The sequence below is a fragment of the Panthera tigris genome, chromosome D4 (genome assembly GCF_018350195.1).
Source record: "Panthera tigris isolate Pti1 chromosome D4, P.tigris_Pti1_mat1.1, whole genome shotgun sequence".
NCBI lineage: Eukaryota > Metazoa > Chordata > Mammalia > Carnivora > Felidae > Panthera > Panthera tigris.
In genome coordinates this window covers 4,867,685-4,893,190 of record NC_056672.1, presented here as the reverse complement: position 1 = coordinate 4,893,190, position 25,506 = coordinate 4,867,685, and the positions used below count along the sequence as shown (strand labels likewise).

General features: G+C 44.4%; 1 long non-coding RNA gene across 1 annotated transcript in view; it reads left to right on the top strand.

The window, feature by feature from the left end:
• Positions 1 to 13,065, top strand: part of LOC122233192 — a 61,186-nt gene extending 48,121 nt beyond the window's left edge. Inside the window, exon 5 of the long non-coding RNA XR_006210689.1 lies at positions 13,020 to 13,065. This is a non-coding gene — a long non-coding RNA (uncharacterized LOC122233192). The remainder of the gene's footprint in view (positions 1 to 13,019) is intronic.
• Positions 13,066 to 25,506: the final 12,441 nt, after the last annotated feature.

The window sequence follows — 25,506 nt, the reverse complement described above, 5'->3', positions numbered from 1 at the left end:
GAGATCATGACCTGAGCCGAAGTCGGATGCTTAACCGACTGAGCCACCCAGGCGCCCCCTTGCTAAGCTTTTTAAAATAAGTTGAAATTTTAATTAATGTTGAAAAGGCCTTCCATATTATATCGAATAGAAATAGTAGAGCAAACATCTTTATCTTTCTCCTAAGTGTAAAAATTGAAATGTCTCAATATTTCACCAGTAAAAGTGGTGTTTTGTTGTAAATTCTGTGGCTGTTGCTGGTACCTTCTATGAGATTTAGATGGTTCTTTTCTGCTTCCAGCTTGGGTTGAGGCGTTCTGTTTTTGTATGTTAAAAAGATACTGAATTTTACCAGATATTTTTATGGTTTTATTGAAATGATATGATTTTATTTATTAATCTGCTAATATGTTATGCTGATTCATTTTTTAGTGTCAAACGTTGCATTACTAGGGTAATACCAAATCAGTCACGCTGTATTATTTTTTTATGTATATAACAGGATTCAGTTCAGCAGTTTTTTTATAGAATTCTTCGTGTTCAGCATTTCATGGGAATTCTCATTGTACAACTAAGATTCCAAGGGTCAGATTCAGTGTTTCACAAAGATGTTTCACCTTTGCGCGCTAACAATGAAATATATTGAAAACAACGTATGTAATCTTTGAAGTGTTCCAAGGAACACCATTGCTATCAGCAACATGAAACCATACGTGTCCTTGTTAAAATTCAGAACTACAGCTCAAAGATGCTTCTGTGTTTTCAGCCAAAATTCTGGGTTGTATACAGTTTGGTTTTTTTTTAATGTTTATTTTTGACACAGAGAGAGAGAGAGAGAGAGAGAGAGAGAGAGCATGAGACGGGGAGGGGCAGAGAGAGAGGGAGACACAGAATCCGAAGCAGGCTCCAGGCTCCGAGCTGTCAGCACAGACCCCGAAGCAGGGCTCGAACCCATGAGCCATGAGATCATGACCTGAGCCGAAGTCGGATACCCAACTGACTGAGCCACCCAGGCGCCTAGCCCTCAACCATCTTTTAAATGTGTGGCTAAAACTTAAGGCTGTGCTCTCAGTTAAGACAAAAACTTGTGTTTTTCACAGTAGATGTAAAAACAATAAAATACTAATGAAAAAATAATAGGTCTTTTTGTCCATAGTAAAATTGGACTGTAATCGATCCTTCTAACAGTGTCCTTCTCAAGTTACAGGAGCCGCTTAAAATGATTCGGGGAGCGTTTTAGTTAACTGGGGCGACTGCCAAAACAAAACACCATGGAGTGGGGGCTCATCCAGCAGGAGTTTATTTCTCCAGACCAGGGTGCCAGCAAGGTGGGGTTCTGGCGAGAGCCTCTCCTGGTTTGCAGATGGCTGGCTTCTCACTTCACCCCCACTTGACGGGAGGGTTGGGGGGAAGGGGGCAGAGAAGCCTGTCTCCTACCATATAAAAACCCTGTCTCTGAACACAGTGACATTGAGGATCAGGGTTTGGACATAAGTTTTGGAGCGTGAGGGACAAAATTCATGTCTCAGTTTCAGTCTCTGGTCCTCCCCGCCCCCCCCCCCCTGCAAATTCATGGTCTCCTCACATACAGAATATTTTCATTTCCCCCCAACATCCCAGAAGCCTTCCCTCATTCCAGCACCACCTCTAAGTCTGAAGTCCAGGGTCCCGTCTCAGGATCACCATCACCAGGTCTGCGAGGCACTGGAGGCAGATTCATCTCGACGCAGCCCTCCCCTTTCGATGCTAATCTGTGAAAGTGCACAAGTTACGCGCTTCCAAAATACACCGGTGGGACAGGCCCGCGGGAGGCGGTGCCATACCAAAAGGGAGAGATAGGGGAGAAGGAAGGAGGGGCAGGTCCCAGGCAAGACCCAGTAGATCCTGAGATTGGGGAATAACCCGGTTGGCCTTCATGTCCCCCCATCCAGGCCCAGAGAGGTGCCAGCACCACCCCGCGGCCCACCCTCTACTCCGCAGCCACTCTGCCCTCCGAAACCAGGGAGGAGAGAGTTTCACCCCCTGGGCCTCTGGTGAGAGGGCCCCCCTTCTGGTCTCTGAATTGCCTTCGGGGTCCTTCTTCCCTTTCCTTGAGAAACAGTGCGTCTTCACAGCCTCGTAGCTCCGTGCTCCGGACCCGGAGAACCCAGTCCCTCATTCCGCCGGCTTTCTCTGCCCCCTTCCCTCCCAAGTGGCAGCATCTCTGAGGGTTTAATGCTGTCTCTGTTCCTGGCCTGGGCTGAGAGGGCTCCGCCAAGTCCTGAGTCACGTGATCTCTTATCAGCAGGTGGTTCAGGTACACCCTTGGTGTTCTCTCCTTTGCGGTGTGGATAGCATTTTCTCCGTTTCCAATTTCAGGTTCCTTTTTTTTTTTTTTTTTTTTTTTTTTTTTTAAGTATTTTAGGGGCACCTGGGTGGCTCACTAGGTTAACATTGGACTTTGGCTCAGGTCAGGATCTTTCGGTTCTCAGGCTCAGAGCCTGGAGCCTGCTTCAGATTCTGGGTCTCCCTCTCTCTCTGCCCCTTCCCCGCTCATGCTCTGTCCGTCTCTCTCTCCAAAAATAAATAAACGTTAAAAAAAATGTTAATCAAGGTAAAAAAAATAAAAAGCATTTTATCTCAGTTTGCAAAAGCAGTCTATTAAATACGGGGTTGGAGATGGATCGGAAAGAAAAGGCTTTTTTATCTACTCATCGGAATAGAACCGCGAACAGGCAACGGCAACCCCATCATACTTTCCATTCAACGTCACCGTGATGAGATTTCCTTCAGCGTTTCCCTCACTTCGTAATTAATTCTCGTTCTCCTGGCTCCGGGGCCAGCAGGCCGCTCTCATGAGTCGCGGCCTCTCGGCCGCCACAGGCTTTCTTTCCGCAAGGCCCGACGCTGTCTGTTGCTGGAAGACTCAGCGATGTCTGCAAAATGTAGCGGAGACTTGGGGCAAAGCCTAACAGGGAAAGTGGAAGCGACCTGTTGGTGATGCTAGAGTTCTAGGGCAAGCGCCTCACTGCGCCCATTCAAGTACTCCTCTCAGCAAAAAACACCCTCACGCACATCATGTTGTCACTGAATGTCTGGGCACCCCGTGGCCCGCTCAAGCCGACACACAAAATTAGCCATCGTACGGACTGTTTCTTCTTTTTCTATTCTCTGGAAGGTTTCCAATAAGATTGGAATGATTTCTTCTGGAGTGTTTCATAGAAACTGTCTGGGCCTAGAGGTGTTTTTGTTTTTAAGTTTATTTATTTATTTTGAGAGAGACAGAGAGAGCGTGAGCGGGATAGAGGAAGAGAGAATCCCAAGCAGGCTCTGCACGGTTGGCCCAGAGCCCGACGCGGCACTGAAACTCACAAACCCTTGAGATCGTGACCTGAGCTGAAACCAGGAGTCGGAGGCTTAACCAACTGAGCCACCCAGGAGTTTTATTTGTGGAAAGGTATTTAACTACAGATTCAATTTCTTTCATAATTACAGAGGGGCGCCTGGGTGGCTCAGTCGGTCATGATCTCACATTCTGTGGGTTCCAGCCCCACATCGGGCTCTGAGCTGACAGCTCGGAGCCTGGAGCCTGCTTCGGATTCTGTGTCTCCCTCTCCCTCTCTGCCCCTCATCCCACTCATGCTCTGTCTCTCTCTCTCAAAATAATAAATAAACGTTAAAAATAATAATTATTATAGGAATATTCAGGTTTTTCATATTTGTCTTGAATTGATTTGAATGAGTGATATTTTCTAATAATTGTCCAAATTTTTATCTATTGATATGAAATTTTTTATGTTTTGAAATGGTCCAAAGTTACTGTTGTACTAAATTATCTTTTTTTAAATTTTTTTTAATGTTTATTTTTGAGAGAGAGAGACAGAGACAGAGACAGAGTGTGAGCTGGGGAGGAACAGAGAGAAAGGCAGACACAGAATCCAAAGCAGGCTCCAGGCTCTGAGCTGTCAGCACAGAACCCGATGCAGAGCTCGAACCCACAGACCGTGAGACTGTGACCTGAGCCGAAGTTGCACGCTTAACCGACTGAGCCACCCAGGCGCCCCTGTACTATATTATCTTTAATTACTGTCTCAGGGTGTCCTTTTTATCATTTTTGATATTGGCCTTATGTGCCTTTTCTTCCTATTTTTGTTTCTTCATGAACCATCACACACGTTTGTGACTTTTATTAGTTTTATCAAGTTGAAACTATTGACTTTACTGATCCTTTTGATTTTGTTACTTTTACTACATCATGAATTTTTGCTTTTAAATTTATTATTTTTTGCCTTCCACCTTCTTCAAGTTTAAATTGCTCTTTTTCTGTAACTTCTAGAAATGGATGCTTAGCTCATTTTCAGGCTTGCTTCTGTTATATTTTATGTACATAAGGCCATATGCATTTTTTTAAATACTGCTTTGGCTGCCTTCCACAAATACTGGTGTGTGATGTTTTTGTTATTATTCAGTCCATACTATTTTCTAATCTCCATTAGAATTTCTCCTTTGACTCACGGTTTTCTTAAAGATGTATTCCTTAATTTACAAAAAAGAATTTAACATCTGTTTTTAAAGTACTTACTTCTAACGTGGCTCTAACGTAGCTAACTCTCCATGAGTCCAGCCCATTGGCAATTTGTTGAGACTTAGTTTGTGGTCCGTCTGCTCATTTTTAAAAAACATTTTTGAGATTTTAAGAAGGACGTGCTTTCAGCATTTGTTATGCGTCCTGTTCTGTATTTGTCCATTAGGTCAATTCTGTTATCATTTTATTCACGTATTTCCTACCAGTCACTGAATAATGCCCTCTCACTGAGGATTTGTCTCTCTCTCCTTGTACTTGTGTCAATTCCCATATGATACATTTTTCAGGCGCACTCTTTGGTCTATATGTGTTTAAAACTAGTATGATGTCTAGGTAAAAGTAGGCTTTCCTTATATAATTGACCTTCTTTACCTCCAGTAATATTTTTTTTTGTGTTAGATTGTATCTGGTATTTACATAGTGACCTCATAGTGACTGACATTAAAGCCTTCTATAGTTTGGGACACCTGGATGGCTCAGTGGATCGAGGTCTGACTCTTGATTTTGGCTCTGGTCATGATCCCAGGGTCGCGGGATGGGGCCCTTGTTGGACTCCATGTTGAGCGTGGAGCCTATTTAAGATTCTTTCTGTCTCCCTCTGTCTCTTTCTCTCTCTCTCTAAAATAAATTTTTTTTTAATTTTAAAAAATGAAAAATGCTTTCTGTGGCTGAAGTTTAGAGGTTTCCTTCATGAACAGGTATATGTTATATTTTATTTTTATCTAGACTGACAATGTTTATTTTGTCACTGGAGTATTTTCTTCCCTTGTGATCAGTTTGGTTGGTGGGTTCTGAGACTTCTTTCCGCCACCTTGGCTTGTGCCCGCCATTTGTCCCGTCTACTCGCTATTTCTTTGCCTCTCCTCTCTTGTCTTGTTACGTTAGCAGACTGTTTATGATTGCTGTTTTTGACTTTGAACTTCTTCATACTGTCTCTATTCTATTTGTACTTGCCTTAGAAATGTAAGCATGCATCGTCAACTCCAGAAATCCAAATGTGATCAAATCTTTCTTCTCCTCCTGGGCAATTCCTGGATCTTGGAAGATTTTATATTTGCTTACCTCTCTCCTGAATTAAATGTTATTGTCTCCGTTTTTAAGTTCACCTTGTTTTGTTTTTTAATCTTCTTGACATTGTTACCACCGTTTTATTTAGTCAGTAGTAATTTACACTTGCTTATATGTTTACCACTTTCTTTGTTCTCTATTCTTCTCTTAAACTTATCCTTCGTGACCAGTTTCTCTCTGCCTAAAGTACATTCTTTAGCATTTCCTTTACTGAGATCGTGTTGCTGACAGATTCTCTTCTCTTAGTTCTCATTTGCCTATAAGGGAAAGAAATTCACCCTCATTTTTGAAAGATACTTCTGCTGTGCGTATATTTCTAGGCTGACGAGATTTTCTTATAGCATGTGAATATGTCTTTCTTCTTCTGGCTTCTGTTGATATTGTTAGAAGTCAGATATCATTCCATCTGCTATCGTGTTTAGGTAATCTGTCTTTTTTTTTTTTCACCCTGGATGACTTAAGATGTTAAGTCTGCAGCTTTACTACGTATCTAGATGTGAATCTATTCTCATCAGTCATGCTTGGGATTTGCTAAGCTTCTTGTGTCTGTGGGTCTATTCCTGAGTCTGAAAAGGTCTCACTATTATATTTTCAACTATCGCTCTGTTCTCTTCACTCAGCCCTCAGAACTTGGACGAAACACTTCTCACCTCACTCCTTCCATGTTTATCCTTTCTGCTGCGTTTTCTATTATTTTCTCTCTCCATCATGTTCTGACTTGTCCTTACAATTCACGAATTCTCGCTTCTGTTCTGTTCATTTTCCTGTTCAATTATATCCATATGATTTCCATCTCCAGAAGTTCTGTTTGATTATTTTCTGAATATGGCATGCCACATTTTCTTGCCTTTTCCCTGCAGTATGCTCGGGTTTGTCACTGGCCATAGTTTACGAACTATAAGATGCACTTTCTTTTACAGTTTTACGTCTTTGAAATAGTTGTGTGTGCGAAAACCAGTGTTGTTTTATAATTACTATCAGCCAAAAAGCACCCATAGAGAGATCATTAATATGTGCCCCAAATGGAACTAAGAAATTGGTATAAAAGGGAAAAAAGCATTTGTAAGATAGATCGCTATAAAGCAGGCGTGGGAGACTTTTTTCCCCGGTAAAGGTACCAGGTACGGAATAGAAGTTGCGATTGGAAGCGGCATTTGATTAAGTCCCAATAAACCACTGCGTTCTCCAAGATCGACGTGCTTCCGCACAGAACGCGTGGGGGACTGAAGGAGGCTTGATGACCACAGGTGGCCCCGCACGTTTCACAGCCTCGCACCACGCTCCGCAGCTGCCCCAGGACACGGCACTGCTCTGGCTTCCCTACGGGTCTTAGTTTCCTCTCGCTGACTAACAAATTAACACAGACTCGGCACCCTGGAACCACACCCATCCGTTCTGTCGCAGGGCCGTGTGTCAGGAGTCTGGGCGTGGCACAGCTAGATTCTGTGTTGAGGGTCTCATGACGCTGAAATCAAGGTGCTGGAGTCTCACCTGAGGCTTGGGACCCCCTTTGTGGCCCTCGTGATTGTTAGCAGAATTCATATCCTTGCCACTGTAAAACTCGTGGAGCCTGCTAGGGCGCCTGGGCGGCTCAGCCAGTTGAGCGTCCGACGTCCGCTCGGGTCATGATCTCGGGGTCCATGGGTCTGGGCCCCGCGTCGGGGTCTGTGCTGACAGCTGGGAGCCTGGAGCCTGCTTCCGATTCTGTGTCTTCCTCTCTCTCTGCCCCTCCCCCCCTCACACTGTGTCTCTGTCTCTCTCAAAAAGAAATAAACATTAAAAAAAAAAAAAAAAAAACCTCCTGGAGGCTGTATCTTCAAGGTCAAGGGGAGAATGCCTCGCTGACACAAACTTTTGTAAAGACTTCACTAGATGAGGTCAGGCCCACCTAGGATAATCTCGTTTCATTCACTCAGTCAACTGATTAGTCACTTAACCATGGGGGTGATAGTCTATCTCACTTTCACGGGTCCTGCCCATTCTCAGGGGAGGGGGTTTTACAGGATGTTGACACCAGGCGGCAAGGATCTTAAGGATCGCTTAGAATTTTGCCATCAAGACTGTCCTAGAAGGAACATCTCAAGCTTCCATTTGGCTCTTCCGACCCTCACTCCCCAGGCCGTGGAGCTCGTGCATGGGTCGTGCCCACGCAGGTTTTGAGTATGTTTATTCCCACTGTATACGTGCTAACTGCGGAGCTAACCACAGTTTAGATGCATGGACCGCTGGGTCCACTCAGAGACGGTCCCAGGTCAACACGTCATTTGCCACCCAGTGTGCCACAGCTCCATGCTGACTGGGGGGCCGAGGTGGGGGGACCATAGTGGTTCCTGAGAATCAGCAGCGACAACGTCTGACTTCAGGTGTTCCCAGCCCTGCCTCCCAGCGGCGATCGGCCCAGGCTGTGGTTTCCTCCTGCGCTCTGTGGTCCAGCCCTGTCTTCCAGACTTCCAGGTTCCGAAACCCCAACCCTCCCATTTGTCTCAAGCGGTAGCTGCTCCTTGCAGTTGCTGCCTCAGGGGTACCTCACTGTCTGCTTTTGCCTTTTTAGTCGTCTGATGTCTGTGTAATCAATTCTCTGTTTTAAAATAGCTTTACCACATGCACGACCCCAGAGGACAGTGTGCTAAGTAAAATTCACCAGTCACAGAAGGACAAATACTGCATGATTCTATTCATACGAGGAATCTAAAATGGTCAAACTGAGAGGGGCGCCTGGGTGGCTCAGTCGTTTAAGCATCCGACTCTTGGTTGTGGCTCAGGTCATGATCTCACGGTCGTGGGACCAAGCCCTGCATCGGGCTCCACACTGGGCACAGAGCCTGCTTGGGATTCTCTCTCTGTCTCTCTTTCTCTCCCTCCCTCCTTCCCTCCCCTCCTCGTGCACCCTCTTTCTTTCAAAATAAATAAACTTAAAAAAAATAAATAACTAAAAGAGTCACACTGACAGAAGCAGAGAGTGAAATGTGGTTGCCAGGGGTGGGGAGGGGAGGGGAAAGGGGGAGATGTCAGCCAATGGACATCAAGTGTCAGTTAGGCAAGATGAGTAAGTTCTAGAGATTTGTTATACAACATTGTGCCTGTAGTGAACAGCATCGTATTGTGCACCTAAAAATTGTTAGAAGGGTTTATCTCATATTTAGTGTTCTTACCACAAGAACAAAAAAGAGGCACAAGGAAGCTTCTGGAGGTAATGGATATATATCAGTTCCCTTGATTGGGGTTTCACAGGTATACCTGTGTCCCAAGTCATTAGATTGTATACATTAAATACGTATATCAGTTGTATATCAACTGTACCTAAATAAAGCTGTTTAAAAATAGATTAATAAAGGGGCACCTGGGTGGCTCTGTCGGTTAAGCATGAGACTTCGGCTCAGGTCATGATCTCGCAGTTTGTGGGTTCGAGCCCCGCGTCAGGCTCTGTGCTGACATCTTGGAGCCTGGAGCTTCAGATCCTGTGTCTCCCTCTCTCTGCCCCCTCCCCTGCTCTCTCTCTCTCTCTCTCTCGCTCAAAAATAAAGATTAAAAAAAATTTTAATATAAAAATAAATTAAGAAAATAAAATGTCTCTGTTAAAAATAACTGATACAGTTCCTGTTTTCCTGACTGGTGCCCAGGCACATATCCGAAGCTTCCCCAACGCTAGAGTGAGTAGGTAAACTCCAGTAGGTGCACGGAATGACCACTGTGCAGAAATACAACTGAACACGCGGTGCTCCGCGTGCACGAAACTCACAACTGCAACACCCTGGCCCGAACCGTCCCGTGCAGCATGGTTCCACTTCCGTGCACTGTGCAGTCGGGCCCCGTGTGGGGCGTGAAACCATCACAGACGGTGAGGGAGCCCGTACCCCGCGGAGAGGGAGGGCTCGCCACCCAGCCAGGCTTCCGTCTGCGTTGGGTGCCCTTCTCCGTACACGTGGCAGAGTTCCCCCTGGAAAGGATTTTGTTGGTGATTTCAGGCCTAACCCGGATGACCCGACACCTTCCAGGGACGCGAAGCCTTGTTTCCTGCCACACCCGTGTCCTTCCCACGTGTCCTCGCCGGAAAGGATGTTAAAACGGTTTCAGTGCAAGCGGGAAGTGCGGTCTTGGGAACATAAGAACTTCCGAGGAGGCTGCAGAACACAGCCCGGGCGCTTAGCACCTGCCTCGCCCCGAGCCACCCCCCCCCCCCCCCCCGCGTCGCTGGTTGGGTCACCCAGAGCCATGGAGCATGACCTCGGGTCTTCTGGCACCGCCCCTGGAAGACCATGGCAAACGTGTGTTATCCTAGAAAATGAAAACTAATATTCATGCCTTGTTCGGCCTTGATCTACCTACAATCATTCTCAGACTGTATTTTTTCAGAGGTGATCTCAAAGTATGTTTATATTGATTCGTAGAAATTAAACACATGTAATCTATATCTAAGAATCCTGCATCTCAAACGAAACAATAATTTTTTAGCAAATTCGTGGTAAAATTCCGATGAAAGTCCAGAAATAAATTATGTAAGTTTTCACGAATTTATCTCCTGTGTCAGATGATCGCTTTCTTTTTCCCAAAAATATTACATCTAAATACAACTTAGCACATTTTTGGGAGGCCCCGGGGGATTTCAGAAATGCGGTCGTGCTGAGGGTGGCTGCTTTTCTGTGCCAGCTCGTTCCCTCTCCAGAAACCAGCCTCCCGTACCTCCTCCCGGAACCCAGTGCGCAGTTCTCAACCTGAGTTATCTGTGGTAAGAACATGGGCAGGCATAGTACAAACATTAGTTATACTTAAAACCTCTATCATCGTATCACGGTATTATTTACTTACACAGAATACAGTATCCAACTACGAGGCTTTTTCCTCAAAGAAATTTTTTTTTTTTTTTAAGCAGACTGCATACCCAAAGCAGGGTTTGAACTCATGACGCTGAGATCAAGAGTCACACGGTCTACCAACTGAGCCAGCCAGATGCCCCTCCTCAAAGGAATCTTAAAGAAATTCCATACTTACCATCTACCAATTGTACTAATTTCAAGTATAATGTATTCAAAATGAAGTCTTGAAGTAAGATTATAGTTCCATTTAAACATCAGAGACGAGAAAGCACAGATTTAGACTTCCTCTACCAAGCATACCTTTTAGCAACTGACATTGCCAGAGGTGTACTTTTCAGCTGTAAATCCTCAACACGATTGCTTAGTAGTCAAACAAGGAGGTGAGTTCAGAAATGTCACAGAACACTGAACTGGCTTTTATTTCTCTGCAGCATTCAGAGACAAAATAATGGTAAAAATAAAACTCTAAGTTAAAATGTTAACTTCATACAGCAGGATGATAATAAATGGCCTTTCCTTTTTAGATTCCTTCTAAAAAATGTCAAGCCCATCAGGACCCCCACTAATCAATGCTTTGGCGCCCCAAACTCCCCACCTAGTGCTGGTGTGCAGCGGGCAAGACCACAGCCTTGACTTTGCTGGAGCATCTGCCCCTGGGCGACCACCACCTGCGTGCTCCACGTCTCTTGCCCTACATTCAGTGCCTCCCTACACCTCTCTTGAACTAGAACTTATCCTGTTTCTCATTTTCACAAGGGCACTCGAGTTCTTTGTGACTGCTTCATCTACTTTCTGTAAAAAAAAAAAAGCCAACCCACAAATATTTATTGAACAGCCACTGCTTTCCAGAGTCTGCCTATGTCGAGTTCCTTACCAGCCTGCTCCCTGCCTTCCAGAATATCCATCAGCTGGTGCGAGCCCATCCTGGTGCAGTCCAGCATGAGCCACAGAACCGTGCAACGAACAGAAAGGGGAGTTCGGACACATAGAAGGTCCTCTAAGTGATTTGTGTAAGAAATGGCCTCTGTTAAGAACACAGAATATCCCTTCATTAAAGGTCACATTCACTGCTCATTTTTATTAAATTCTCGTATCATCAATACTGTCATAGTGAAAGAAGATTTAAGGAACTCATATATTAGAGACCATGACACATTCTTAGCTTCCTGATTCATGGGAAAATGTCCAGGAAATCTTAACGGAAAAAAAGGTTAATAAATCGTTGAAAATGGCTCACAGCAGGTTCCCCAAGAATCAGAAGTGGAGGACGATGCCTAGCACCCCGATGCAAGTCTGAGTGGCCTCCCTGGTGTCCCCCCAGCTGCACGTGGTTGCCCCACATTACCTCACACGGCTTGGAACGTGCAGACACGTGTTGCCTCAACCCTACCCAGCCTGAGCCCTAGAACTTCCAGATGGCCCGAGCGGCCCTGTCCCGAGTTGCCGCACCCAGCAGCCTTCCGACACCGGGAAGGGACGGGTTTACAAAATTAAAAAGTTTGACCGATTACAAAAGCATTTCTATGAACCATTTCATGGCACTGAAAAAAGATAGTTCCGCTTCAAGCTTTTAGTGTGCGAGAAAGACCTCTACAATGTGTAAAATAAGACCAAACAAAATAGCTCTTGCAACATTTTATCAAGAGTAGACACACACACACACACACACACACACACACACACACTATCCTTGGGTTTCAGGCTACTGTTCTCCTGCCTGAGCGTTAAGCTGGCTCTCACGTGGCCACCTGGGCCCGTGGGAGGGGAGTGCCGTAGGTCCTGCCTACTTCTGGCATTGAAGTTGATCCAAATGTTAATGACTCCAGTCAGGTGCATAAGGCTTTTAGGCACAAAAGATGGCCCTCAGAGGCAGGATGTCTTCTCAGCCCGCTACACGATCCCCTTAGAGCACGTTTATGTAGGCAACAGATGCCATAGTTATATTTTTACACTGGCTTGAATTTTTTTCCTTTACTCTGCACTATTACACTGTCTCACCTACGCTGATGTATCGTTAGCTACAATTATTGTCTATTTGTAGGATTATTGTGTTATCATTCACCGTGTTGGAGTTTCATTTGCCCTATTTTTGTGAGAGGAATGGAACAAAATTCTCCACTAACCAGCAGACAGGATGGGGAGAGGCATCTTTTAAAAACACACACACAGGTGACAATACACAAGGTAAATTATAAGCTATAATTAAAAATATGTGGAAACCGACATCACTGGGCCCTTCCCAAGCTAAAGATCTCTGGGAAATACGCAACAATTTGTAGTTGCCCTCGTTCTGTTTTCACCACAAAATATTTTTCTACATATACACGGTATTGTTGCAAGAGGATTTGGGTGCTTGTGAATTAAGGAAATCTTCCAAATAAGGGGGAAAAAAACAACAGAAACCTCATTCACAAATGTGTCTGTCTTCAGCAGCGTTGAGAGGATTTTGCGGAGATTCCGGAATCAATGAAAGCCTGTTGCGAGCACGTTTGTTCAAAGTACCTAACCGCTTTCAAAGTTTTCATGACTTTTCATTTCGTAGAAGAAATCTGTGCTTTTTTTTTTTTTTTTTTTTAATGAACTTTATATCATAGGAAGAGGCTGAACATGGGACTTGGCTGTAAGGACTTTGCAAACCAGACCACACATTGTTCTGAGAACAGCACAGTCAGGCTTCCCAGTCTTGGGTGCCAGGACCCCCCCCCCCCGCCCCGCCCCCGGGAGCGCCTGTTGGAAGCTCGCTCCCCGTCCAGAGCCGACTCCGACGTAAGCACGGCCGCCACGTCCAGTGCATCGAATCGCTGCATCGCCCTGGCGTTTCCTGCAAAGTCAGGTGAGTAGGTTTCCATTTCCGTCTCCTCTATTTACTAGAGTAAATTTACTATTTGCAGAGTAAATTGAGAAGGCGCTCAGAACTATTGCTTTCCTTGAATAGTAAACAGGAAAATCGCTTATTATTAAACTCCATTTAACTTTACATATAACTTTACGTTTAAATTACATATAACTTTATAAATTACATTATTTAATGTGATTATTAAAATACACTATTTGGGGGGCATAGTTTGGGCATGGGATTAAAGATTCATAGGGGCACCTGGGTGGCTCAGTCAGTTAGGCGTCTGGCTCTCGGTTTTGGCTCAGGTCATAGTCTTGAAGTTCGTGAGTTCGAGACCCTTCCCCAGCTCTGGATGGAGCCTGCTTGAGATTCTCTCTCTCTCTCTCTCTCTCTCTCTCTCTCCCTCTGTCCCTCCCCCACTGACTCACGCCCACTCTCTCTCTATGAACGGTCTCATTTTCATACTTATCACCACAGTACCTGCCCCCCCCCTGCGCCACCCCCCCCGCCCCCAGCAAAGAACAGGGCAGATTTCATATGAAAAGGCTTTTTGTAGGTTGAGATCTGCACATCTCAATGTAGTTCAGCAACTTCAACATCGTGGTTTCCAGCTTTGCTCTTTTCCACCCTGGGAGCCTTGCTGGGCCTTGAGTAACACCCACCCTCTCTCCTGTGACCGACTTGGAATTTCTTAGACTCCACTTGTTCGGTTATTTCTAAGGTCAAGCCCTGAGCATCCCTTTCATCTCTGATGCTGGAATGTGGAAAATAAAAGATACGAAATGCTAACGTGGAAAAAGAAAATCAGCATAGATAAGTGTATGAGAAAAGATACACGACAGTAAATTCTAACATAACACTGTTGAAGGAGTCATAAAGGACTTTTTCATTACCAATGAAAAAGAGGAAAAACCTAGAGATGCTACCAATACAAATGTAGAGCCGTGGATTTTGACAGAGCTCTCAGGAGGTGAGGTGGCCACGTCAACTTAAGACACACTGGGCAGAAGCAGACTACTTCCTGGGCTCAGATCGTGTGGTTGGAGAAACCATTCATTCTTTCAAGGCAAAGACGGTTTTACTGACCAGATTAAGAAAGGTCAGTATTCCAAACTTTTTATTCTTCGATATCAGCTTAACTGTTAGTGTAGGCATTGAAATTCTACAGTATGCCCATCTGTGAAAGTTTACCTCTAAGCAGTATATACAGTTCACTCAACTTGGTAAGGTCGCAGCATTAAGCCTCTCAGTCCCAGAATGATGGCCCAGTCACTGGCTGGTCCCATCACTCCATGGCAAGTTCTGAGCCTGTCATGTGACAATTCGGGTGTGAAAAAAACTAAAGACACTTTGGACATGGAAAGAGACAGAAAGTTTACTACACACAGACTTTCCTGAAATTCCTCCAGGATGCTCTTGAGTGCAAAACAACCAGATTCAAGAAAGCAGGAAACGGGGGCTCCTGAGTGGCTCAGTTGGTTAAGCGTCTGTCTCATGGCTCAGGTCATGATCTCATGGTTAATGGGTTCGAGCCCCACGTCGGGCTCTGTGTTGACGGTGGAGAGCCTGCTTGGGATTCTCTCTCTCTCTCTCTCTCTCTCTCTCTCTCTCTCTCTCTCCTCTGCCTCTCCCCCACTTGTACGCATGTGCGTGTGTGCACACCCTCTCCCAAAATAAATAAATAAACATTAAAAAAAAAGAAAGAAGAAAACAAAGGACCCAAGAATGGTGGCAGCCTAACGAGTAACTTACGTTGAGTCTAAAATACTGTCAGTGAATAATTATCTGGATCTGACACCGCAAAAAGTCCCAACGCTAGGGCTGGAGTGGAACTGTCAGAGTTCTCGAGCAAACACAGGTCGAATACAGCCTGTTCTCAACATCTGCGGCGGCCGCGTGATTTCTGTGAAGGTAGCAGTTTTCACAGATCAGTGCTGCTTCAACATCACAATCAGCACCCAGCTGGAAATAAGCACATTTCTCGAGCCTCCTAAAGAAGATGTGCCCGATGGAAACCAGATACCCAATTTTGAAGATCTTTATTACTGATGAGAACACGAGCATCTCGTACCCTTACCGTAAAAGGAAATGTCACAGCTTCTCGTATAATGGAACTTGATGTGCTTGGAAAATACATTTCTTCAAATCTCATCTACGGAGACTTTGTTGGGCTCAACGTGTAATTAAATTGAAACTTGTTGAAATACGGCTGCATCTCAAATATACTTACGTGTGATACATGATATGAAGGGCTCTTAAGAGAGAAAATTCTTCCTGGTGTAGGCTTTCCTGTGCGTTAATAATCAGAGAATCAAACTGGGCACAACACATGACCAAATTCTTGGGGGAATTAAAAGGAAATAAGTGCCCATGAACAAATCACAATTATAAGAGGTTAGACAATTCAGACACAAACCAAGGTCTGTGCAGGTAAGAAACATAATAGCGAAAATAGTGCAGGCATTAGGTCATGTAGACCTGAGCACCAACTGGGTCGAGCCCCAAGGAGTTAGAGCCTAGACATGGTCCAAAACATCTCAGACCTAAACGCTGAAATGGGGTGTTAATGCACATATGATGGGCATTGTTACTAGAAGTATCCTATATGTATACGTATATATATTATTAGAAGTATGTATATATATATCTGTGTGTATATATATATATACATATATATAGTGTGTGTGTTATATATATACATACACATCCTACATCCTACATATGTGTGTGTGTGTGTGTGTGTGTATATATATATAGTGTGTGTGTTATATATATACATACACATCCTACATATGTGTGTGTGTGTGTGTATATATATACATACATATATATATATACATATATATATATACATATATATATATATATAGTGTGTGTGTGTGTGTGTGTACAACGGGATATAGATATAGATAGATATAAATAGATATAGATGCCTTCTGATGCCTGCACATTGGGACACACAGCTTTTTACTCTGTATTGTTAAATACAGACCTAAAAAGAGATAGCTTACAGAAATCTTAATACTTTTAAACCTTAGTCAAAACCTTAGACTTGATGAATCAGGAAAGCGAACTGAAGAATGTTTAGGAATTATAAATTCAGTTGATTTCCAAATTCATTAATTTCATGATGTATTTTAAACATAGGAGTACCTGTATTTCCAAGCACGATTTCCTGTTAGAATTTGTTAAGAGAAGCAAATCGAAATTTATCTCAAAAAGAGAAACATGCAGTTGAAGACAGAAGCCCTGATATTCAGCTGAGTGCAGGCACTATTTATTAGATATATAAGAAAGGGTGCTTGGGTTCTTGGCGGTGAATTAACAGGGAAAGAAGTGCAGTCGTAGGACTAGGTACCTTCCTGAGGCATTCTGCGGGGGTCTCTAAACCGAGGGAGCTCTCTCTTCGCTCATAGCGATGCATGCACCCCCAGGACTTCCCCTCCTGGAGATCTCGCTGGAGCAGGGGGTCCTGAAGCCTAGCTCCTAGCGCTCCCAGCAGCCCAAAAAAAACCGCTACCCACAGGCCAACTGCTGCTGCCGGGGGCCAGAAGGGTCCTGCCTCAGGGTCCCAAGGCCGGCTCCTGCCCCAGCGGCGTTGCACATGAAGGCTCCACTGTGCGGACTTGAGGGGCGTCCACGTGTAATGGTGTAGGCCACAGGGAAGGAGGACATCCTTCCCTGGGTGATGGGGTGGGAGAAATCAGGGAGGGCACTCGGGTGATGACGTTGCGATACTGGACTGTTCAACACAGCCTTTGAATTGTGAACCTTCAGATGTATATGAATCTGTATATCCCAATACATGTCCATATATATGAATATGTGTGTATGTGTATATGTATATATACATATATACACATATATGTATATAGGAGAAGAGGAATCATAAGTTTTTAATAAGTTTTTTGTTTTATTCAGGTATTTTCTTTTGGTGCCCTTTAATTTTGACATAATTTCAAACTTGCAGAAAAGTTTAAGAACGGACAAAGAGCTCCTATAAATTCTTTATCGAATTTACCATTTTAAACATTTTGCCCCATTTCCCTTACCTCTGTCTCCATACACATAATACGTACATGTGTTTTCTGAACCACGTGAAAATAAGTTGCAGACACAAAATATTTAAGAATAAGGACACTTCCTGTGTAACCACAGTACAAGGATAATAACCCGGAAATTCGACATCGACACGCCATTCACTAAGTCCCTGACAAAGAGGGCGGGGAGACGTTTTGCTTTCAGAGGAGTAACAGTAGGATTTTTCCCAACAGTGACGGAATTGAGAAAATAATGGAACGTCTTCAGAGTGCCCGGTGAGCATTCCACACCCACCCGGTAAAGGACATACTTGAGAAACGAAGGCGGTCATACTGGGGACCGGAGTGAGGCCGGATGATCGTGTGCCACTGCTGGGTGGTGATTAGAAAGTTGTCAGGAGACCAGACCCTAACGGTTCTCGTGACAAGGAAGAAACAGGTGATGTGTTAACTGAACGTGCTGTAGACATCACTTCACAACGCATGGAAGTCAGGTCCTCGTGCTGCACCCCTGAGATCCCTACGGCACTGCGTGTCAGTTCTAAATAAAACTGGGGGGGGGGGGGAAACTGACGGTGGCGAAATGTTTCCCTCAGACAAAAAAATTGGAGAATTTATTTCCACGGATCCACACTAAAAGAAATGCCAGGGGCACCTGGGTGGATCCGTGGGTTGAGCATCCGACTTCGGCTCAGGCGATGATCTCGCGGTTTGCGAGTTCGAGCCCCACGTCGGGCTCGCTGCTCTCAGATTGTCAGCGCAGGGCCCACCTCAGATCCTCTCGCCCTCTCTCTCTGTACCCTGCCCCGCTCGCATTCTCCCAAAGACAAATAGCTAAAATGAATTAAAAAATAAGAATGAAAAAAATAAGAGAAATGCTAAAGGGAATTTGCGAGTCGTAAGGGGAATATGGTAATTAATGCAGGAAAGAAAGAAGAGAAGCAGAAAGGATCACCTGTGGGTAAATCTAAGTAAACCTTGGCTGTTTAAACAGCAACACTCATATGGGCTTTAAAATACATGGGGAAGTAAAATAATGACAGTGCCGGGAGCGGCAGGAAGGGGTTAAATGGAGTTGGTGTTTCAAGGTCCTCACACTGTCAATAAATTCTAAAACTCGTACAGATTATAAGCCTAAATGTGAAATGTAAAACAGTGAAACACTTAAAATTACGAAATTATGATGACTCATTTGCGGTGGGCAAAGTGTCCCCAGATGAGACACAGAAAATGGCAACTGTAAAGAAAAACATGGTTAAGTCGGACCGTGTTCAAACTAAGGATTGCTGTCTGTCCAAGGACACCAAGACGAGAGCCAAGAGGCAAGCCTCAGCATGGGGGAAGATACTAGTAACCGATGTGTCTGTCCGAGGTCTCCTATCCGATCTCTAATACATACCTCCGATCTCTATGCACCTATATCAGTTCTGTGCATTTTATATATAATATAAATTGTGTGTGCACGCGCGCGTGTGTGTAGAGTCAACGGAAAAAGGCGGACGACACGACACAACACAACATCGACTTTATACGCGTCAGAGAAATACAAATGGGACCCATGGTGCGAAACCACTACAAAATCACCAAAATGGCTAAATTTAAAAAGACATGACCTGCCAAGAGTTGGCGAGGACATGAAAGATTTGGAGCTTTCACACACTGTTAGTGAGAGTGTAGATAAAACTACTTTGGTACACTCTTGAGCAGAATCTTCTGAAGCTGAACGTACGCAAAGCTTGTGATCCAGCAAGGCCTCCTCTTATATAAATATCGGGGTCTGGAGACAAAACACGGGCACAGATGTTCATAGCAAATTCTTTCATAACAGCCCCCAACTAGAAACAATCCAGACACCGACCAAAAACAGAAAACATTTTTATAAGTGTGATATATTCAAATGAGAAACCACAGTGAAGAGAAAGAAAATATTACCGCACGGACAAATCTCTGAGATATTTGGGAAATGCAAATTAAATTACAAGGAGACATAATTTCGCATCTATCAGAATGGCTTAAACCTTTTTTAAAAAGTCAGCACCATGTCTGGCAAGGGTACAACATACCTAGAACTCTCGCACATTGTTGGTAAGAATGGAAAATGGGACAGTCACTCTGGAAAATAGCTTGGCAAGTTCGAGAAGTTAAATACACACACACGCCATTGGACCCATCAATCCCAATTCCATGCATTCCGTCTAGGTAAGTGAAAGCAGTGACTTTCACTGCTTTGTACAAATGTTTGTAGCAGCTCTCTTCATAAATCGTTGTAATCACATGCTGATCATTTATCATGAACTTGATAAAGTTTGACACATTACCGACTGCAAAAAGCCAATCTCAAAATGTTACGTGCTGTATGATTGCATTTATAGGGTAATCTGTACATGTGTTAAGACTCCTATGACTGTATATCCAAGAGAAAATTGACTTACTGTTTGTAAAATTTTTAAATAAAATTAAACACTGCAAATTAAGTGGTAGCCCAGAAACACAAGGATTCTTCAAAGGCAGTTCATCTGATGTGCGTTTTGTGCTGGTGTGCCTCTGAATTCTTAAAACTTTTTTTTCCCTACAGTTGTGGGTAAGCTTGGAATCATTTTCCATTTCATTCATTTCAGGCTCATGAAGTCATCTCATATTTGGCCACTAGAGGCTAGCTAGAAAATTCTTATTTGGGGGTTTCCTTTAGCCTTGTGCGAGTATCCCCCATTTTGACTGTTCTCAAAGATTGTAAGAAATATAATCAAAAGAATTTTTGTCAAAAGAATTTTTCACGTGGCCCCTGGGTGGCTCAGTCAATTAAGTGTCCAACTTTGGCTCAGGTCATGATCTCACGGTTCATGAGTTCGAGCCCCACATGGGGCATCATGATCTAGTGGTTGGTGGGTTCAAGCCCCGAGTTGGATTCTGTGCTGACAGCTCGGAGCCTGGAGCCTGCTTTGGGTTCTGTGTCTCTCCCTCTCTGTACCCGTCCCCAGCTTGTGCTCTGTCTCTCTCAAAAATAAACAAACATTTTCAATAAAAATTTTTTCCAGCCACGTTCATTTCATTTTTCCACTCACGTTAAATAATAATCAGATATATCTCTGGTGAGATTCCTTTCCTTGAATGGCTTCACAGAAAGAGCGACCACCCACCCCTCCCGAGACAAGTAGACAAAGAAGCAGGTGTGTGTCCACAAGCCTGACCTGCAGGCGGAGCCTCTGCCTCTGTCATTCACATCAGAGTCAGAGATGACGCACAGTGATGGCATCGGATTCTAACTCCTTCTTTCTCATTTGGGACTCACAGAGGGGTGCCACCTCTAAGGGACGTACCACCAAGCAGCAAGCGTGTAAAAGTTCCTGCATCAAAATGCAGACACGCGGACTTCACCAGACCTCCCATGCGTTCCTTCCGAGTTGTAACTCCCATCAGTTGCCTCTTGGGAAGAGTCCGGCCTCGTGGTCTCCCCAGGTGACAGCTTATCAGATTTCCCTTTTCCATGATGAAGGAAGGATTGTTATAACACAAATGGCGAGAAGTCTTGTCCCGCAAAGTGGTATTTTCCAAGGGCCCACTGCCCACCCCCCAGGCAGGCTTGAGTTTCCTTAACAGAATCCCAAGCCGTTGCCAGTGTGGCTGCGGCCACATGCACGATAGCCCTGGCCTCTGGCCTCCGGTCCCCAGCATCCCACAGGCCCCCGACGCACACGTCTGTCCAGTCTCCCCTCCTCCTGTGGCCTTGTCCCAGCCCACCCATTTGCCGGGGTCCGTCACCTTCCATTTTATTTGCCCCTTTTCGCACCCTAGTGTCTGTAGCCTTGCCCTACCCTGGCCCTCCAGTCCCTGCTGCTCCTCCCCATCCCCCCTGCTCCCTTTCCACGGAGTTCTCCATGGTCCTTTCCCCTCTCAACAATTCTTTTCTGTTCCCCTGGTCCCCCCGACTCACCCGTTTGCTGACAGAAGAGTATTTATTGAGAGAGATAATAACAAGTGTTGACAAGGATGTGGGGACATTGGGACACTCCTGTGCTGCCGGTGGGAGCGCACAAGGCTGCGGTTGCTGTAGAAAAAGGCCTGGCGGGAGAGGTCTCTGGGAAGGCCGTGGGGCAGGAAGCACCAGAAGTCTGTCTCCCCACCTGGACGACGGTTGCCCTGGCAGAGTCTGTCTGATGTAACGGGAATCTGGTGTCTATTGAAGGCTTGCAACTTCCAGGAGAAGGCTTGGATGGTAAATTGCATTCAATCACGAGCAATTTCTGCTCTTAGCACAGTAGCAGCTACCCACTCCCTTCCCCCAGCCATGTGGCAGGCAGCTGTGCGTGTATTTCTGAAGCAGCTCACACATGGCTTGCAGGACGTAGAGTAGGCAGGAAGGACGCTGTCCTCCAAACACTGGGTCTCTGTGCTGTGATCCGTGTTTGCTGCTTCTGATCACAGAGGCACAGACAAAGCGGTGGGTGGCCATTATGACTGCTCTTGCCCCAGTGTTGCAAACCGTTCCTCTCTGGCTCAAGGGACATCCAGGAGATTTCAAGGACCAGTTCCATTTCATCCCCCCTTGTGTTTTTGCTTTTCCCCTTCAGGAGTCAGACATTAAAGACTAGGATATTCAAAAGCAACAGCATATTCAGGGAACACTAGAAAGTGACAGTGCATTCCCGAGGAAAGACTTAGAAAACACATAAGAAGACATGTTTACCCTGCAAAGCTAATCCTTGGCACAGAGAGGCTACAATTTAAAAAAATAAAATAAAAATAGCAAGCCCTAGGGAAAGAGGAGACTCTAATTTCCACAGTTACCACATTATTAAATTCAAATGTCCTATGTTCAACAACAACAAAAAAATCCCAGGCATACAAAAAAACAGGAAATTATGGCCATTCTAGGGAAAAAAGAAATTCAACAGAATCTGTCCCTGAAAAGACTTAACAGAATAGACAAAGACTTCAAAATAATGCTCTTAATGTTGCTCAAAGAACTAAAAGGGGCATTCAGGAAGTCTAGGGAACTGTGTAAACAAAATGGAAACACCAATAAAGAGACAGAAAACATGCACAGAAACTATGTAGCTGAAAAGTACACTAACTGAAATGGAAACCGTGTGAGAAACATTCAAAGACAGTGCTAGGCAGGCAGAAGAAAGAATCCGTGAACTTGAAGACAACACTGGACACGATCAAGGCCGAGAAACAGAAGGAGAAGAGATTGAAGAAAAGCGAGCAGAGCCCAGAAGAACTTTGGCACCTTCAGAAGGACCAACACACACATCGTGGGATCCCAGAAACAGAAGAGAGACAGAAAGGGGCAGAGAGAATCCTTGAAGAAATAATGACTGAGAACTTCCAAAATTTGAAGAAAGACGTGAGTATAAACATCAGAGAAGCTCAGTGAACTCCAAGTAAGATGAACGCAAAGAAACCTGCACAAGACACGTTATATTCCAACTTTCAAGAGCCAGCGACAAAATGTGAATCTTCACAGCGGCAAGAAGGAAGTAATCAACACAGGGCAAGGGCTCACCAGTAAGATTGTAAGCAGATTTCTCATCGGAAACTTGGAAGACATTGGGCTGACATGTCCAAAGTGCTACAAGGAAACTGCCACCAAGAAATCCTGTATCTGGCTAAACTGTTCTCCGTAAGTAAGGGAGAAATCAAGATATTCTGAAAGAAACAAAAGCCGGGGCAGCTTGTGACAACGAGACCTGCCCTACAGAAAAGTGAAGGTCAAGGTAGTCCACAAGGCACAATGAAAGGTCAAAGACTAACTCAGAGCCACATGGAGAAATAAAGATTTCAATAAAGGTAAATACATGGACAATTCTACAAGCTGGTGAAGTTCATAATCTAGGGACATAAGCTCAGCAAAAGATTGGGACCTAGCCTCACAGGGCTGGAGAATGCCTCCCCTCCCCCACACCTCACCACCACATTCCTAAAAGCTGTTTCCAGGAGTTTCTTCCATTCCAGTGCATCATGCCTGGCTATCTAGAAAACAATCACAAGCCATACCAAAAGGCAAACCATACAGTCTGAAGGGACAGAGCAGGCATCAGAACCAGACTCAGATATGGTGGTACTGTTGGGAATTATCAGACCAGGGAATTTAAAACAACCATGATTAATATGCTAAGGACTTTAAGGGAAAAAGTAGACAATATGAGGATTGTAAGCGGAGAGATGGAAATTGTAAGAAAGGTTAAAAAGATCAAAACAGAGGTCAAAAACATTTTAACGAAAATGAAGCATGCCTTTTGATGGGCTCAGGAGACTGGACATGGCTGAGGAAAGAATCTCTGAGCTGGGGACATGACCATAGAAGTTCCAAAACTGAAAATCAAAGATAAAAAAGGCTGAAAAAAAATACAAAAGAATATCAAGGGGGGGCTAGATGGCTCATTAGGTAGAACTTACAACTCTTGATCTTGGGGTAGTGAGTTCAAGTCCCGTGTTGGGCATGGAGCCTACTTTAAAAAAAAAATTACAAGGAAATAGTAGCATGTGCTGCTATACAAAAGAATATCCCAGGACTGGGACAAAGTTGTAACATATGTGTAATGGGAACACCAGGAGGAAAAGAAAGAGACAAAGGAACAGGCGCCATATTTGAAGCGATCATGACGGAAATTTCCCCACGTTAATGTCAGGCTCCAAACCACAGATCCAGGAAGCTCAGAAATCACCAGGAGGATAAGTGTCCAAAAAAACTACACTTAGGCATATCAAAATGAGGCAGAAATAAAGACTTTCTCAACAAAAATTGAGGGGGTTTATTGTAAGTAGACCTGCCTTGTAAGAAACGTTAAAGAAGTTTTTCAGGGAGAAGGAAAATGAAATAGGTCAGAAACTCAGATCCACATAAAGAAAGGAAGAGCATCAAAGAAGGAATAAGTGAAGGTAATATAAAAACCTTTATTTTTCTGGGGCACCTGGGTGGCTCAGTCGGTTAGGCACCTGACTTCAACCCATGTCATGATCTCAAGGTTCGTGAGTGGGAGCCCCACATCCGGCTCTCTGCTCTCAGCGCAGAGCCCGCGTGGGATTCTCCGTTCCCTCTCTCTCTGCCCCTCCCTAGCTTGTGCACTCTCTCTCTCAAAAATAAATAAACATTAAAAGAATTTGTTTTTACTTTTATTTTTCTTATCCTTAATTGATCTAACAGATAACAGTTCAAAATAATAATAGCCACAATGTATTTGATTATGTTGTTTATGTATGGGTGTATAATCGAGATATTCTTCCCATACAATCCAAGAATCCTGCTCCTTGATAGTCACTCAAATGAACTGAAAATTTATGACCACACAGAAACCTGCATATGGATGTTTATAGCAGCTTTATTCATAATTATTAAAACTTGGAGTCAACCAAGTTGGTGCATGGATGAATAAGCTACGGTCCATCCAAACAAGGGAATATTACTCAGCATTAAAGAGAAATGAGCTACTGAGCCATGAAAAGACATGCAGGAAACCTACATGCCTACCACTAAGTGAGAGAAGCCAGTCTGAAAGGTTACACACCGTATGATTCCAGCTCTATGACATTCTGGAAAAGGCAACACTAGGGAGACAGTAAAAAGATATGGTTGTCAGGAGGCGTCTTGGTGAGGGGGGGATGAAGAGCAGGGCACAGAGAATTTTTAGGGCAGTGAAACTATTCTGCACAGTACTACAGGGGCGGAAACCTGTCGTCATACATTTGTCCAAATTCATAGGTTGTATAATACTTCAGGTAAACTATGGACTTTGGGTGATTGTGATGTATCCGTGTAGATTGACCAGATGTAATGAATGTACCATCGTGATGGGAGAGGTGTAGAGTGGGGGAGGTTGGGGAACACAGGGGTAGATGGGGAATATCTGTACATTCTGCCCAATTTCGCTGTGAACCTAAAACACAAAAAAATAGAGTTTATTAATTTAAAAATATACATGGGGCGCCTGGGTGACTCAGTCAGTTGAGCATCCGACTTCAGGTCAAGTCATGATCTCACGGCTCATGAGTTCGAGCCCTGCATTGGGCTCTGGGCTGACGGCTCAGAGCCTGGAGCCTGCTTCGGATTCTGTGTCTCCCTCTCTCTCTGCCCCTCCCCTGCTCATGCTCTGTCTCTGTCTCTCTCTCAAAAATAAATAAACATTCAAAAATTAAAATATATATATATACATAATGACGAGTAACAAAGACATGAGCAACATTGTTCTGTAATTATTGTTG